The following is a 15,419-nucleotide window of genomic DNA, read 5'->3' on the forward strand; positions in this document are numbered from 1 at the left end:
CAACCTGTAGCTTTAAGCTTTTTTTTTGTTTTTTTTGTTTTTTTTTAAGTGTGGATGTCTTTCTCCCGTAAAAGCAGAAGGAGCGTGGAGCTTACAGGGTGCCGGGTGGTGTAAAAGTATAGGTGAGTCGTTAGTGTACAGAGTGAAGAATTGTGGGAAGAGAAAATAAATCAGAATGATTTAAATAAGAAAGTCGCAACGTAGAAAAGATGGTCTAGATCCAATGGCCCATTTGGTTGTGGGCCCAAAAGCCTTTGCCTGTGCCACTTTGTTGCAAAGGCGAAAACATGTGGCATGAGAAACTGGGAGGTTGCGTGTATAAAAAGCATAGTCTGAAGGTCGTGAAAATGAGATGGTCAGGGATCGGGGGTCTCTATTCTATTTTTACGAGAAAAACATGTGATTCCGACCGGGGATAATGGCCAAATTGTAACAGGGGGCGTGAGTAAAAGAGAGCACTTAGCAGAGGATGGTTTCGATCCATCGACCTCTGGGTTATGGGCCCAGCACGCTTCCGCTGCGCCACTCTGCTGCCATACCTCCAAAAGAGAGGGGTAGCCTATTACCCGCTGACTGTTGTTAAGACGCTAATGTGGAGGCCATCTCTGTGTTGCAATTGTCCATTTGTTGGCGGCTGTAGTTCCACGCAGTTGTTATGTTTTATCATTCTCTTCTTTTTATTGTGTTGATCAGAAGGTCCTCTAAGAAACATACTCCATTTACCATGTTGTGGCTTTTTTACGACTTTAATCAAAGTGGGGGAGCGTGGTTGTCTCTGTGGCGCAATTGGTTAGCGCGTTCGGCTGTTAACCGGAAGGTTGGTGGTTCAAGCCCACCCAGGGACGGCAGTGTCCTCTTTTTGTTTCAGTTGCATGTTACAGAAAATCCTATGGTGCCTCTCAACTTAAAGTTTCGGCCAGAAGAGGAGGGCACCGGTTGTAAGACCATTTCAACATGTACAGTGTGAAAAATTTTGAGAAGAGAAAAAAATCCCAGTGATTTGGATGACATAGTTGCAATGTAAAAAGAATGGTCCAGAGCCTTTGGCCCTCTTTGGTTGTGGGCCTAAATGTCTTTCCATGCGCCACTCTGTTTCAAAGAAGATGACACATGACATGAGAAACTGGGAGGTTCAAGCAAAGCTTGAAGGTTGTGAAAACTTTTTTTTGTCTGATAACCAAAAGGTTGGTGGTTCAAGCCCACCCAGGGATGATTGTACCCTCTTTTTGTTTCAGTTGCATGTCAGAGTTACAGAAAGTCTCTCAACTGAGAGTTTCGGTCGGATGCCCATTTCAAATACCCAACACAAACAAGAGACCCCTCTGAAAATAGATAGAAGACGAGGGCACCGGGAGAGCATTTGTCGACAGGTTGAAACATCATCTATGAGACTAACAAAAGTTCCTTCGAGCCGGAATTGAACCAGCGACCTAAGGATTGCTGATTTTCTACTACAGTCCTCCGCTCTACCAGCTGAGCTATCGAAGGCTTGCCGAGCTGGTTGTCGGGTGCTTCCTAAGCTTGCAAATGAGTTACATGAGTAGGGAAACAGAGGAGAATTGTCCCGCTCTTTGAAAAACTCGGCAAACCAAAACTTTGGAGAATACGGGCGTCGATCCCGTTACCTCTCGCATGCTAAGCGAGCGCTCTACCATTTGAGCTAATCCCCCTTCTGGCAGTCCATGTTGGGGTCCATGCTGGTTTCCATGTTGGGGTGCCTGATTCACCACAATTGTGATCATCACATACTTTTCAACCTGTAGCTTTAAGGTTTTTTTTTTTTTTTTTATGTTTTTTTTTTAAGTGTGGATGTCTTTCTCCCGTAAAAGCAGAAGGAGCGTGGAGCTTACAGGGTGCCGGGTGGTGTAAAAGTATAGGTGAGTCGTTAGTGTACAGAGTGAAGAATTGTGGGAAGAGAAAATAAATCAGAATGATTTAAATAAGAAAGTCGCAACGTAGAAAAGATGGTCTAGATCCAATGGCCCATTTGGTTGTGGGCCCAAAAGCCTTTGCCTGTGCCACTTTGTTGCAAAGGCGAAAACATGTGGCATGAGAAACTGGGAGGTTGCGTGTATAAAAAGCATAGTCTGAAGGTCGTGAAAATGAGATGGTCAGGGATCGGGGGTCTCTATTCTATTTTTACGAGAAAAACATGTGATTCCGACCGGGGATAATGGCCAAATTGTAACAGGGGGCGTGAGTAAAAGAGAGCACTTAGCAGAGGATGGTTTCGATCCATCGACCTCTGGGTTATGGGCCCAGCACGCTTCCGCTGCGCCACTCTGCTGCCATACCTTCAAAAGAGAGGGGTAGCCTATTACCCGCTGACTGTTGTTAAGACGCTAATGTGGAGGCCATCTCTGTGTTGCAATTGTCCATTTGTTGGCGGCTGTAGTTCCACGCAGTTGTTATGTTTTATCATTCTCTTCTTTTTATTGTGTTGATCAGAAGGTCCTCTAAGAAACATACTCCATTTACCATGTTGTGGCTTTTTTACGACTTTAATCAAATTGGGGGAGCGTGGTTGTCTCTGTGGCGCAATTGGTTAGCGCGTTCGGCTGTTAACCGGAAGGTTGGTGGTTCAAGCCCACCCAGGGACGGCAGTGTCCTCTTTTTGTCTCAGTTGCATGTTACAGAAAATCCTATGGTGCCTCTCAACTTAAAGTTTCGGCCAGAAGAGGAGGGCATCGGTTGTAAGACCATTTCAACATGTACAGTGTGAAAAATTTTGAGAAGAGAAAAAAATCCCAGTGATTTGGATGACATAGTTGCAATGTAGAAAGAATGGTCCAGAGCCTTTGGCCCTCTTTGGTTGTTGGCCTAAATGTCTTTCCATGCGCCACTCTGTTTCAAAGAAGATGACACATGACATGAGAAACTGGGAGGTTCAAGCAAAGCTTGAAGGTTGTGAAAACTTTTTTTTGTCTGATAACCAAAAGGTTGGTGGTTCAAGCCCACCCAGGGATGATTGTACCCTCTTTTTGTTTCAGTTGCATGTCAGAGTTACAGAAAGTCCTACTGTGGCTCTCAACTGAGAGTTTCGGTCGGATGCCCATTTCAAATACCCAACACAAACAAGAGACCCCTCTGAAAATAGATAGAAGACGAGGGCACCGGGAGAGCATTTGTCGACAGGTTGAAACATCATCTATGAGACTAACAAAAGTTCCTTCGAGCCGGAATTGAACCAGCGACCTAAGGATTGCTGATTTTCTACTACAGTCCTCCGCTCTACCAGCTGAGCTATCGAAGGCTTGCCGAGCTGGTTGTCGGGTGCTTCCTAAGCTTGCAAATGAGTTACATGAGTAGGGAAACAGAGGAGAATTGTCCCGCTCTTTGAAAAACTCGGCAAACCAAAACTTTGGAGAATACGGGCGTCGATCCCGTTACCTCTCGCATGCTAAGCGAGCGCTCTACCATTTGAGCTAATCCCCCTTCTGGCAGTCCATGTTGGGGTCCATGCTGGTCTCCATGTTGGGGTGCCTGATTCACCACAATTGTGATCATCACATACTTTTCAACCTGTAGCTTTAAGGTTTTTTTTTTTTTGTTTTTTTTAAGTGTGGATGTCTTTCTCCCGTAAAAGCAGAAGGAGCGTGGAGCTTACAGGGTGCCGGGTGGTGTAAAAGTATAGGTGAGTCGTTAGTGTACAGAGTGAAGAATTGTGGGAAGAGAAAAGAAATCAGAATGATTTAAATAAGAAAGTCGCAACGTAGAAAAGATGGTCTAGATCCAATGGCCCATTTGGTTGTGGGCCCAAAAGCCTTTGCCTGTGCCACTTTGTTGCAAAGGCGAAAACATGTGGCATGAGAAACTGGGAGGTTGCGTGTATAAAAAGCATAGTCTGAAGGTCGTGAAAATGAGATGGTCAGGGATCGGGGGTCTCTATTCTATTTTTACGAGAAAAACATGTGATTCCGACCGGGGATAATGGCCAAATTGTAACAGGGGGCGTGAGTAAAAGAGAGCACTTAGCAGAGGATGGTTTCGATCCATCGACCTCTGGGTTATGGGCCCAGCACGCTTCCGCTGCGCCACTCTGCTGCCATACCTCCAAAAGAGAGGGGTAGCCTATTACCCGCTGACTGTTGTTAAGACGCTAATGTGGAGGCCATCTCTGTGTTGCAATTGTCCATTTGTTGGCGGCTGTAGTTCCACGCAGTTGTTATGTTTTATCATTCTCTTCTTTTTATTGTGTTGATCAGAAGGTCCTCTAAGAAACATACTCCATTTACCATGTTGTGGCTTTTTTACGACTTTAATCAAAGTGGGGGAGCGTGGTTGTCTCTGTGGCGCAATTGGTTAGCGCGTTCGGCTGTTAACCGGAAGGTTGGTGGTTCAAGCCCACCCAGGGACGGCAGTGTCCTCTTTTTGTTTCAGTTGCATGTTACAGAAAATCCTATGGTGCCTCTCAACTTAAAGTTTCGGCCAGAAGAGGAGGGCACCGGTTGTAAGACCATTTCAACATGTACAGTGTGAAAAATTTTGAGAAGAGAAAAAAATCCCAGTGATTTGGATGACATAGTTGCAATGTAGAAAGAATGGTCCAGAGCCTTTGGCCCTCTTTGGTTGTGGGCCTAAATGTCTTTCCATGCGCCACTCTGTTTCAAAGAAGATGACACATGACATGAGAAACTGGGAGGTTCAAGCAAAGCTTGAAGGTTGTGAAAACTTTTTTTTGTCTGATAACCAAAAGGTTGGTGGTTCAAGCCCACCCAGGGATGATTGTACCCTCTTTTTGTTTCAGTTGCATGTCAGAGTTACAGAAAGTCTCTCAACTGAGAGTTTCGGTCGGATGCCCATTTCAAATACCCAACACAAACAAGAGACCCCTCTGAAAATAGATAGAAGACGAGGGCACCGGGAGAGCATTTGTCGACAGGTTGAAACATCATCTATGAGACTAACAAAAGTTCCTTCGAGCCGGAATTGAACCAGCGACCTAAGGATTGCTGATTTTCTACTACAGTCCTCCGCTCTACCAGCTGAGCTATCGAAGGCTTGCCGAGCTGGTTGTCGGGTGCTTCCTAAGCTTGCAAATGAGTTACATGAGTAGGGAAACAGAGGAGAATTGTCCCGCTCTTTGAAAAACTCGGCAAACCAAAACTTTGGAGAATACGGGCGTCGATCCCGTTACCTCTCGCATGCTAAGCGAGCGCTCTACCATTTGAGCTAATCCCCCTTCTGGCAGTCCATGTTGGGGTCCATGCTGGTTTCCATGTTGGGGTGCCTGATTCACCACAATTGTGATCATCACATACTTTTCAACCTGTAGCTTTAAGGTTTTTTTTTGTTTTTTTTGTTTTTTTTTAAGTGTGGATGTCTTTCTCCCGTAAAAGCAGAAGGAGCGTGGAGCTTACAGGGTGCCGGGTGGTGTAAAAGTATAGGTGAGTCGTTAGTGTACAGAGTGAAGAATTGTGGGAAGAGAAAAGAAATCAGAATGATTTAAATAAGAAAGTCGCAACGTAGAAAAGATGGTCTAGATCCAATGGCCCATTTGGTTGTGGGCCCAAAAGCCTTTGCCTGTGCCACTTTGTTCCAAAGGCGAAAACATGTGGCATGAGAAACTGGGAGGTTGCGTGTATAAAAAGCATAGTCTGAAGGTCGTGAAAATGAGATGGTCAGGGATCGGGGGTCTCTATTCTATTTTTACGAGAAAAACATGTGATTCCGACCGGGGATAATGGCCAAATTGTAACAGGGGGCGTGAGTAAAAGAGAGCACTTAGCAGAGGATGGTTTCGATCCATCGACCTCTGGGTTATGGGCCCAGCACGCTTCCGCTGCGCCACTCTGCTGCCATACCTCCAAAAGAGAGGGGTAGCCTATTACCCGCTGACTGTTGTTAAGACGCTAATGTGGAGGCCATCTCTGTGTTGCAATTGTCCATTTGTTGGCGGCTGTAGTTCCACGCAGTTGTTATGTTTTATCATTCTCTTCTTTTTATTGTGTTGATCAGAAGGTCCTCTAAGAAACATACTCCATTTACCATGTTGTGGCTTTTTTACGACTTTAATCAAAGTGGGGGAGCGTGGTTGTCTCTGTGGCGCAATTGGTTAGCGCGTTCGGCTGTTAACCGGAAGGTTGGTGGTTCAAGCCCACCCAGGGACGGCAGTGTCCTCTTTTTGTTTCAGTTGCATGTTACAGAAAATCCTATGGTGCCTCTCAACTTAAAGTTTCGGCCAGAAGAGGAGGGCACCGGTTGTAAGACCATTTCAACATGTACAGTGTGAAAAATTTTGAGAAGAGAAAAAAATCCCAGTGATTTGGATGACATAGTTGCAATGTAGAAAGAATGGTCCAGAGCCTTTGGCCCTCTTTGGTTGTGGGCCTAAATGTCTTTCCATGCGCCACTCTGTTTCAAAGAAGATGACACATGACATGAGAAACTGGGAGGTTCAAGCAAAGCTTGAAGGTTGTGAAAACTTTTTTTTGTCTGATAACCAAAAGGTTGGTGGTTCAAGCCCACCCAGGGATGATTGTACCCTCTTTTTGTTTCAGTTGCATGTCAGAGTTACAGAAAGTCTCTCAACTGAGAGTTTCGGTCGGATGCCCATTTCAAATACCCAACACAAACAAGAGACCCCTCTGAAAATAGATAGAAGACGAGGGCACCGGGAGAGCATTTGTCGACAGGTTGAAACATCATCTATGAGACTAACAAAAGTTCCTTCGAGCCGGAATTGAACCAGCGACCTAAGGATTGCTGATTTTCTACTACAGTCCTCCGCTCTACCAGCTGAGCTATCGAAGGCTTGCCGAGCTGGTTGTCGGGTGCTTCCTAAGCTTGCAAATGAGTTACATGAGTAGGGAAACAGAGGAGAATTGTCCCGCTCTTTGAAAAACTCGGCAAACCAAAACTTTGGAGAATACGGGCGTCGATCCCGTTACCTCTCGCATGCTAAGCGAGCGCTCTACCATTTGAGCTAATCCCCCTTCTGGCAGTCCATGTTGGGGTCCATGCTGGTTTCCATGTTGGGGTGCCTGATTCACCACAATTGTGATCATCACATACTTTTCAACCTGTAGCTTTAAGCTTTTTTTTTGTTTTTTTTGTTTTTTTTTAAGTGTGGATGTCTTTCTCCCGTAAAAGCAGAAGGAGCGTGGAGCTTACAGGGTGCCGGGTGGTGTAAAAGTATTGGTGAGTCGTTAGTGTACAGAGTGAAGAATTGTGGGAAGAGAAAATAAATCAGAATGATTTAAATAAGAAAGTCGCAACGTAGAAAAGATGGTCTAGATCCAATGGCCCATTTGGTTGTGGGCCCAAAAGCCTTTGCCTGTGCCACTTTGTTGCAAAGGCGAAAACATGTGGCATGAGAAACTGGGAGGTTGCGTGTATAAAAAGCATAGTCTGAAGGTCGTGAAAATGAGATGGTCAGGGATCGGGGGTCTCTATTCTATTTTTACGAGAAAAACATGTGATTCCGACCGGGGATAATGGCCAAATTGTAACAGGGGGCGTGAGTAAAAGAGAGCACTTAGCAGAGGATGGTTTCGATCCATCGACCTCTGGGTTATGGGCCCAGCACGCTTCCGCTGCGCCACTCTGCTGCCATACCTCCAAAAGAGAGGGGTAGCCTATTACCCGCTGACTGTTGTTAAGACGCTAATGTGGAGGCCATCTCTGTGTTGCAATTGTCCATTTGTTGGCGGCTGTAGTTCCACGCAGTTGTTATGTTTTATCATTCTCTTCTTTTTATTGTGTTGATCAGAAGGTCCTCTAAGAAACATACTCCATTTACCATGTTGTGGCTTTTTTACGACTTTAATCAAAGTGGGGGAGCGTGGTTGTCTCTGTGGCGCAATTGGTTAGCGCGTTCGGCTGTTAACCGGAAGGTTGGTGGTTCAAGCCCACCCAGGGACGGCAGTGTCCTCTTTTTGTTTCAGTTGCATGTTACAGAAAATCCTATGGTGCCTCTCAACTTAAAGTTTCGGCCAGAAGAGGAGAGCACCGGTTGTAAGACCATTTCAACATGTACAGTGTGAAAAATTTTGAGAAGAGAAAAAAATCCCAGTGATTTGGATGACATAGTTGCAATGTAGAAAGAATGGTCCAGAGCCTTTGGCCCTCTTTGGTTGTGGGCCTAAATGTCTTTCCATGCGCCACTCTGTTTCAAAGAAGATGACACATGACATGAGAAACTGGGAGGTTCAAGCAAAGCTTGAAGGTTGTGAAAACTTTTTTTTGTCTGATAACCAAAAGGTTGGTGGTTCAAGCCCACCCAGGGATGATTGTACCCTCTTTTTGTTTCAGTTGCATGTCAGAGTTACAGAAAGTCCTACTGTGGCTCTCAACTGAGAGTTTCGGTCGGATGCCCATTTCAAATACCCAACACAAACAAGAGACCCCTCTGAAAATAGATAGAAGACGAGGGCACCGGGAGAGCATTTGTCGACAGGTTGAAACATCATCTATGAGACTAACAAAAGTTCCTTCGAGCCGGAATTGAACCAGCGACCTAAGGATTGCTGATTTTCTACTACAGTCCTCCGCTCTACCAGCTGAGCTATCGAAGGCTTGCCGAGCTGGTTGTCGGGTGCTTCCTAAGCTTGCAAATGAGTTACATGAGTAGGGAAAGAGAGGAGAATTGTCCCGCTCTTTGAAAAACTCGGCAAACCAAAACTTTGGAGAATACGGGCGTCGATCCCGTTACCTCTCGCATGCTAAGCGAGCGCTCTACCATTTGAGAGGGGTAGCCTATTACCCGCTGACTGTTGTTAAGACGCTAATGTGGAGGCCATCTCTGTGTTGCAATTGTCCATTTGTTGGCGGCTGTAGTTCCACGCAGTTGTTATGTTTTATCATTCTCTTCTTTTTATTGTGTTGATCAGAAGGTCCTCTAAGAAACATACTCCATTTACCATGTTGTGGCTTTTTTACGACTTTAATCAAAGTGGGGGAGCGTGGTTGTCTCTGTGGCGCAATTGGTTAGCGCGTTCGGCTGTTAACCGGAAGGTTGGTGGTTCAAGCCCACCCAGGGACGGCAGTGTCCTCTTTTTGTTTCAGTTGCATGTTACAGAAAATCCTATGGTGCCTCTCAACTTAAAGTTTCGGCCAGAAGAGGAGGGCACCGGTTGTAAGACCATTTCAACATGTACAGTGTGAAAAATTTTGAGAAGAGAAAAAAATCCCAGTGATTTGGATGACATAGTTGCAATGTAGAAAGAATGGTCCAGAGCCTTTGGCCCTCTTTGGTTGTGGGCCTAAATGTCTTTCCATGCGCCACTCTGTTTCAAAGAAGATGACACATGACATGAGAAACTGGGAGGTTCAAGCAAAGCTTGAAGGTTGTGAAAACTTTTTTTTGTCTGATAACCAAAAGGTTGGTGGTTCAAGCCCACCCAGGGATGATTGTACCCTCTTTTTGTTTCAGTTGCATGTCAGAGTTACAGAAAGTCCTACTGTGGCTCTCAACTGAGAGTTTCGGTCGGATGCCCATTTCAAATACCCAACACAAACAAGAGACCCCTCTGAAAATAGATAGAAGACGAGGGCACCGGGAGAGCATTTGTCGACAGGTTGAAACATCATCTATGAGACTAACAAAAGTTCCTTCGAGCCGGAATTGAACCAGCGACCTAAGGATTGCTGATTTTCTACTACAGTCCTCCGCTCTACCAGCTGAGCTATCGAAGGCTTGCCGAGCTGGTTGTCGGGTGCTTCCTAAGCTTGCAAATGAGTTACATGAGTAGGGAAACAGAGGAGAATTGTCCCGCTCTTTGAAAAACTCGGCAAACCAAAACTTTGGAGAATACGGGCGTCGATCCCGTTACCTCTCGCATGCTAAGCGAGCGCTCTACCATTTGAGCTAATCCCCCTTCTGGCAGTCCATGTTGGGGTCCATGCTGGTTTCCATGTTGGGGTGCCTGATTCACCACAATTGTGATCATCACATACTTTTCAACCTGTAGCTTTAAGGTTTTTTTTTTTTTTTTTATGTTTTTTTTTTAAGTGTGGATGTCTTTCTCCCGTAAAAGCAGAAGGAGCGTGGAGCTTACAGGGTGCCGGGTGGTGTAAAAGTATAGGTGAGTCGTTAGTGTACAGAGTGAAGAATTGTGGGAAGAGAAAATAAATCAGAATGATTTAAATAAGAAAGTCGCAACGTAGAAAAGATGGTCTAGATCCAATGGCCCATTTGGTTGTGGGCCCAAAAGCCTTTGCCTGTGCCACTTTGTTGCAAAGGCGAAAACATGTGGCATGAGAAACTGGGAGGTTGCGTGTATAAAAAGCATAGTCTGAAGGTCGTGAAAATGAGATGGTCAGGGATCGGGGGTCTCTATTCTATTTTTACGAGAAAAACATGTGATTCCGACCGGGGATAATGGCCAAATTGTAACAGGGGGCGTGAGTAAAAGAGAGCACTTAGCAGAGGATGGTTTCGATCCATCGACCTCTGGGTTATGGGCCCAGCACGCTTCCGCTGCGCCACTCTGCTGCCATACCTCCAAAAGAGAGGGGTAGCCTATTACCCGCTGACTGTTGTTAAGACGCTAATGTGGAGGCCATCTCTGTGTTGCAATTGTCCATTTGTTGGCGGCTGTAGTTCCACGCAGTTGTTATGTTTTATCATTCTCTTCTTTTTATTGTGTTGATCAGAAGGTCCTCTAAGAAACATACTCCATTTACCATGTTGTGGCTTTTTTACGACTTTAATCAAAGTGGGGGAGCGTGGTTGTCTCTGTGGCGCAATTGGTTAGCGCGTTCGGCTGTTAACCGGAAGGTTGGTGGTTCAAGCCCACCCAGGGACGGCAGTGTCCTCTTTTTGTTTCAGTTGCATGTTACAGAAAATCCTATGGTGCCTCTCAACTTAAAGTTTCGGCCAGAAGAGGAGGGCACCGGTTGTAAGACCATTTCAACATGTACAGTGTGAAAAATTTTGAGAAGAGAAAAAAATCCCAGTGATTTGGATGACATAGTTGCAATGTAGAAAGAATGGTCCAGAGCCTTTGGCCCTCTTTGGTTGTGGGCCTAAATGTCTTTCCATGCGCCACTCTGTTTCAAAGAAGATGACACATGACATGAGAAACTGGGAGGTTCAAGCAAAGCTTGAAGGTTGTGAAAACTTTTTTTTGTCTGATAACCAAAAGGTTGGTGGTTCAAGCCCACCCAGGGATGATTGTACCCTCTTTTTGTTTCAGTTGCATGTCAGAGTTACAGAAAGTCCTACTGTGGCTCTCAACTGAGAGTTTCGGTCGGATGCCCATTTCAAATACCCAACACAAACAAGAGACCCCTCTGAAAATAGATAGAAGACGAGGGCACCGGGAGAGCATTTGTCGACAGGTTGAAACATCATCTATGAGACTAACAAAAGTTCCTTCGAGCCGGAATTGAACCAGCGACCTAAGGATTGCTGATTTTCTACTACAGTCCTCCGCTCTACCAGCTGAGCTATCGAAGGCTTGCCGAGCTGGTTGTCGGGTGCTTCCTAAGCTTGCAAATGAGTTACATGAGTAGGGAAACAGAGGAGAATTGTCCCGCTCTTTGAAAAACTCGGCAAACCAAAACTTTGGAGAATACGGGCGTCGATCCCGTTACCTCTCGCATGCTAAGCGAGCGCTCTACCATTTGAGCTAATCCCCCTTCTGGCAGTCCATGTTGGGGTCCATGCTGGTTTCCATGTTGGGGTGCCTGATTCACCACAATTGTGATCATCACATACTTTTCAACCTGTAGCTTTAAGTTTTTTTTTTTTTTTTTTATGTTTTTTTTTTAAGTGTGGATGTCTTTCTCCCGTAAAAGCAGAAGGAGCGTGGAGCTTACAGGGTGCCGGGTGGTGTAAAAGTATAGGTGAGTCGTTAGTGTACAGAGTGAAGAATTGTGGGAAGAGAAAATAAATCAGAATGATTTAAATAAGAAAGTCGCAACGTAGAAAAGATGGTCTAGATCCAATGGCCCATTTGGTTGTGGGCCCAAAAGCCTTTGCCTGTGCCACTTTGTTGCAAAGGCGAAAACATGTGGCATGAGAAACTGGGAGGTTGCGTGTATAAAAAGCATAGTCTGAAGGTCGTGAAAATGAGATGGTCAGGGATCGGGGGTCTCTATTCTATTTTTACGAGAAAAACATGTGATTCCGACCGGGGATAATGGCCAAATTGTAACAGGGGGCGTGAGTAAAAGAGAGCACTTAGCAGAGGATGGTTTCGATCCATCGACCTCTGGGTTATGGGCCCAGCACGCTTCCGCTGCGCCACTCTGCTGCCATACCTCCAAAAGAGAGGGGTAGCCTATTACCCGCTGACTGTTGTTAAGACGCTAATGTGGAGGCCATCTCTGTGTTGCAATTGTCCATTTGTTGGCGGCTGTAGTTCCACGCAGTTGTTATGTTTTATCATTCTCTTCTTTTTATTGTGTTGATCAGAAGGTCCTCTAAGAAACATACTCCATTTACCATGTTGTGGCTTTTTTACGACTTTAATCAAAGTGGGGGAGCGTGGTTGTCTCTGTGGCGCAATTGGTTAGCGCGTTCGGCTGTTAACCGGAAGGTTGGTGGTTCAAGCCCACCCAGGGACGGCAGTGTCCTCTTTTTGTTTCAGTTGCATGTTACAGAAAATCCTATGGTGCCTCTCAACTTAAAGTTTCGGCCAGAAGAGGAGGGCACCGGTTGTAAGACCATTTCAACATGTACAGTGTGAAAAATTTTGAGAAGAGAAAAAAATCCCAGTGATTTGGATGACATAGTTGCAATGTAGAAAGAATGGTCCAGAGCCTTTGGCCCTCTTTGGTTGTGGGCCTAAATGTCTTTCCATGCGCCACTCTGTTTCAAAGAAGATGACACATGACATGAGAAACTGGGAGGTTCAAGCAAAGCTTGAAGGTTGTGAAAACTTTTTTTTGTCTGATAACCAAAAGGTTGGTGGTTCAAGCCCACCCAGGGATGATTGTACCCTCTTTTTGTTTCAGTTGCATGTCAGAGTTACAGAAAGTCCTACTGTGGCTCTCAACTGAGAGTTTCGGTCGGATGCCCATTTCAAATACCCAACACAAACAAGAGACCCCTCTGAAAATAGATAGAAGACGAGGGCACCGGGAGAGCATTTGTCGACAGGTTGAAACATCATCTATGAGACTAACAAAAGTTCCTTCGAGCCGGAATTGAACCAGCGACCTAAGGATTGCTGATTTTCTACTACAGTCCTCCGCTCTACCAGCTGAGCTATCGAAGGCTTGCTGAGCTGGTTGTCGGGTGCTTCCTAAGCTTGCAAATGAGTTACATGAGTAGGGAAACAGAGGAGAATTGTCCCGCTCTTTGAAAAACTCGGCAAACCAAAACTTTGGAGAATACGGGCGTCGATCCCGTTACCTCTCGCATGCTAAGCGAGCGCTCTACCATTTGAGCTAATCCCCCTTCTGGCAGTCCATGTTGGGGTCCATGCTGGTTTCCATGTTGGGGTGCCTGATTCACCACAATTGTGATCATCACATACTTTTCAACCTGTAGCTTTAAGGTTTTTTTTTTTTTTTTTATGTTTTTTTTTTAAGTGTGGATGTCTTTCTCCCGTAAAAGCAGAAGGAGCGTGGAGCTTACAGGGTGCCGGGTGGTGTAAAAGTATAGGTGAGTCGTTAGTGTACAGAGTGAAGAATTGTGGGAAGAGAAAATAAATCAGAATGATTTAAATAAGAAAGTCGCAACGTAGAAAAGATGGTCTAGATCCAATGGCCCATTTGGTTGTGGGCCCAAAAGCCTTTGCCTGTGCCACTTTGTTGCAAAGGCGAAAACATGTGGCATGAGAAACTGGGAGGTTGCGTGTATAAAAAGCATAGTCTGAAGGTCGTGAAAATGAGATGGTCAGGGATCGGGGGTCTCTATTCTATTTTTACGAGAAAAACATGTGATTCCGACCGGGGATAATGGCCAAATTGTAACAGGGGGCGTGAGTAAAAGAGAGCACTTAGCAGAGGATGGTTTCGATCCATCGACCTCTGGGTTATGGGCCCAGCACGCTTCCGCTGCGCCACTCTGCTGCCATACCTCCAAAAGAGAGGGGTAGCCTATTACCCGCTGACTGTTGTTAAGACGCTAATGTGGAGGCCATCTCTGTGTTGCAATTGTCCATTTGTTGGCGGCTGTAGTTCCACGCAGTTGTTATGTTTTATCATTCTCTTCTTTTTATTGTGTTGATCAGAAGGTCCTCTAAGAAACATACTCCATTTACCATGTTGTGGCTTTTTTACGACTTTAATCAAAGTGGGGGAGCGTGGTTGTCTCTGTGGCGCAATTGGTTAGCGCGTTCGGCTGTTAACCGGAAGGTTGGTGGTTCAAGCCCACCCAGGGACGGCAGTGTCCTCTTTTTGTTTCAGTTGCATGTTACAGAAAATCCTATGGTGCCTCTCAACTTAAAGTTTCGGCCAGAAGAGGAGGGCACCGGTTGTAAGACCATTTCAACATGTACAGTGTGAAAAATTTTGAGAAGAGAAAAAAATCCCAGTGATTTGGATGACATAGTTGCAATGTAGAAAGAATGGTCCAGAGCCTTTGGCCCTCTTTGGTTGTGGGCCTAAATGTCTTTCCATGCGCCACTCTGTTTCAAAGAAGATGACACATGACATGAGAAACTGGGAGGTTCAAGCAAAGCTTGAAGGTTGTGAAAACTTTTTTTTGTCTGATAACCAAAAGGTTGGTGGTTCAAGCCCACCCAGGGATGATTGTACCCTCTTTTTGTTTCAGTTGCATGTCAGAGTTACAGAAAGTCCTACTGTGGCTCTCAACTGAGAGTTTCGGTCGGATGCCCATTTCAAATACCCAACACAAACAAGAGACCCCTCTGAAAATAGATAGAAGACGAGGGCACCGGGAGAGCATTTGTCGACAGGTTGAAACATCATCTATGAGACTAACAAAAGTTCCTTCGAGCCGGAATTGAACCAGCGACCTAAGGATTGCTGATTTTCTACTACAGTCCTCCGCTCTACCAGCTGAGCTATCGAAGGCTTGCCGAGCTGGTTGTCGGGTGCTTCCTAAGCTTGCAAATGAGTTACATGAGTAGGGAAACAGAGGAGAATTGTCCCGCTCTTTGAAAAACTCGGCAAACCAAAACTTTGGAGAATACGGGCGTCGATCCCGTTACCTCTCGCATGCTAAGCGAGCGCTCTACCATTTGAGCTAATCCCCCTTCTGGCAGTCCATGTTGGGGTCCATGCTGGTTTCCATGTTGGGGTGCCTGATTCACCACAATTGTGATCATCACATACTTTTCAACCTGTAGCTTTAAGTTTTTTTTTTTTTTTTTTATGTTTTTTTTTTAAGTGTGGATGTCTTTCTCCCGTAAAAGCAGAAGGAGCGTGGAGCTTACAGGGTGCCGGGTGGTGTAAAAGTATAGGTGAGTCGTTAGTGTACAGAGTGAAGAATTGTGGGAAGAGAAAATAAATCAGAATGATTTAAATAAGAAAGTCGCAACGTAGAAAAGATGGTCTAGATC

General features: G+C 45.4%; 18 non-coding genes across 18 annotated transcripts; 9 read left to right on the forward strand and 9 right to left on the reverse strand.

The window, feature by feature from the left end:
- Nucleotides 1–771: 771 nt before the first annotated feature.
- Nucleotides 772–845, forward strand: TRNAN-GUU (transfer RNA asparagine (anticodon GUU)). The gene has a single exon. It is a non-coding gene; the product is annotated as a tRNA-Asn (tRNA).
- Nucleotides 846–1,402: 557 nt separating this feature from the next.
- Nucleotides 1,403–1,488, reverse strand: TRNAY-GUA (transfer RNA tyrosine (anticodon GUA)). Its single transcript is given in 2 exon segments — nt 1,403–1,438; nt 1,452–1,488. It is a non-coding gene; the product is annotated as a tRNA-Tyr (tRNA).
- Nucleotides 1,489–2,526: 1,038 nt separating this feature from the next.
- Nucleotides 2,527–2,600, forward strand: TRNAN-GUU (transfer RNA asparagine (anticodon GUU)). Its single transcript has one exon. It is a non-coding gene; the product is annotated as a tRNA-Asn (tRNA).
- A 567-nt stretch (nt 2,601–3,167) lies between these two features.
- On the reverse strand, nt 3,168–3,253 carry TRNAY-GUA (transfer RNA tyrosine (anticodon GUA)). The gene is given in 2 exon segments: nt 3,168–3,203; nt 3,217–3,253. It is a non-coding gene; the product is annotated as a tRNA-Tyr (tRNA).
- Nucleotides 3,254–4,283: 1,030 nt separating this feature from the next.
- TRNAN-GUU (transfer RNA asparagine (anticodon GUU)) lies at nt 4,284–4,357 on the forward strand. Its single transcript has one exon. It is a non-coding gene; the product is annotated as a tRNA-Asn (tRNA).
- A 557-nt stretch (nt 4,358–4,914) lies between these two features.
- Nucleotides 4,915–5,000, reverse strand: TRNAY-GUA (transfer RNA tyrosine (anticodon GUA)). The gene is given in 2 exon segments: nt 4,915–4,950; nt 4,964–5,000. It is a non-coding gene; the product is annotated as a tRNA-Tyr (tRNA).
- A 1,036-nt stretch (nt 5,001–6,036) lies between these two features.
- Nucleotides 6,037–6,110, forward strand: TRNAN-GUU (transfer RNA asparagine (anticodon GUU)). Its single transcript has one exon. It is a non-coding gene; the product is annotated as a tRNA-Asn (tRNA).
- Nucleotides 6,111–6,667: 557 nt separating this feature from the next.
- On the reverse strand, nt 6,668–6,753 carry TRNAY-GUA (transfer RNA tyrosine (anticodon GUA)). Its single transcript is given in 2 exon segments — nt 6,668–6,703; nt 6,717–6,753. It is a non-coding gene; the product is annotated as a tRNA-Tyr (tRNA).
- Nucleotides 6,754–7,789: 1,036 nt separating this feature from the next.
- Nucleotides 7,790–7,863, forward strand: TRNAN-GUU (transfer RNA asparagine (anticodon GUU)). Its single transcript has one exon. It is a non-coding gene; the product is annotated as a tRNA-Asn (tRNA).
- Nucleotides 7,864–8,430: 567 nt separating this feature from the next.
- TRNAY-GUA (transfer RNA tyrosine (anticodon GUA)) lies at nt 8,431–8,516 on the reverse strand. Its single transcript is given in 2 exon segments — nt 8,431–8,466; nt 8,480–8,516. It is a non-coding gene; the product is annotated as a tRNA-Tyr (tRNA).
- A 393-nt stretch (nt 8,517–8,909) lies between these two features.
- On the forward strand, nt 8,910–8,983 carry TRNAN-GUU (transfer RNA asparagine (anticodon GUU)). The gene has a single exon. It is a non-coding gene; the product is annotated as a tRNA-Asn (tRNA).
- A 567-nt stretch (nt 8,984–9,550) lies between these two features.
- TRNAY-GUA (transfer RNA tyrosine (anticodon GUA)) lies at nt 9,551–9,636 on the reverse strand. The gene is given in 2 exon segments: nt 9,551–9,586; nt 9,600–9,636. It is a non-coding gene; the product is annotated as a tRNA-Tyr (tRNA).
- Nucleotides 9,637–10,674: 1,038 nt separating this feature from the next.
- On the forward strand, nt 10,675–10,748 carry TRNAN-GUU (transfer RNA asparagine (anticodon GUU)). Its single transcript has one exon. It is a non-coding gene; the product is annotated as a tRNA-Asn (tRNA).
- A 567-nt stretch (nt 10,749–11,315) lies between these two features.
- Nucleotides 11,316–11,401, reverse strand: TRNAY-GUA (transfer RNA tyrosine (anticodon GUA)). Its single transcript is given in 2 exon segments — nt 11,316–11,351; nt 11,365–11,401. It is a non-coding gene; the product is annotated as a tRNA-Tyr (tRNA).
- A 1,038-nt stretch (nt 11,402–12,439) lies between these two features.
- Nucleotides 12,440–12,513, forward strand: TRNAN-GUU (transfer RNA asparagine (anticodon GUU)). Its single transcript has one exon. It is a non-coding gene; the product is annotated as a tRNA-Asn (tRNA).
- A 567-nt stretch (nt 12,514–13,080) lies between these two features.
- On the reverse strand, nt 13,081–13,166 carry TRNAY-GUA (transfer RNA tyrosine (anticodon GUA)). Its single transcript is given in 2 exon segments — nt 13,081–13,116; nt 13,130–13,166. It is a non-coding gene; the product is annotated as a tRNA-Tyr (tRNA).
- Nucleotides 13,167–14,204: 1,038 nt separating this feature from the next.
- Nucleotides 14,205–14,278, forward strand: TRNAN-GUU (transfer RNA asparagine (anticodon GUU)). Its single transcript has one exon. It is a non-coding gene; the product is annotated as a tRNA-Asn (tRNA).
- A 567-nt stretch (nt 14,279–14,845) lies between these two features.
- On the reverse strand, nt 14,846–14,931 carry TRNAY-GUA (transfer RNA tyrosine (anticodon GUA)). Its single transcript is given in 2 exon segments — nt 14,846–14,881; nt 14,895–14,931. It is a non-coding gene; the product is annotated as a tRNA-Tyr (tRNA).
- Nucleotides 14,932–15,419: the final 488 nt, after the last annotated feature.

The sequence above is a fragment of the Rhinoderma darwinii genome, assembly GCF_050947455.1.
Source record: "Rhinoderma darwinii isolate aRhiDar2 chromosome 4 unlocalized genomic scaffold, aRhiDar2.hap1 SUPER_4_unloc_10, whole genome shotgun sequence".
Lineage (NCBI taxonomy): Eukaryota > Metazoa > Chordata > Amphibia > Anura > Rhinodermatidae > Rhinoderma > Rhinoderma darwinii.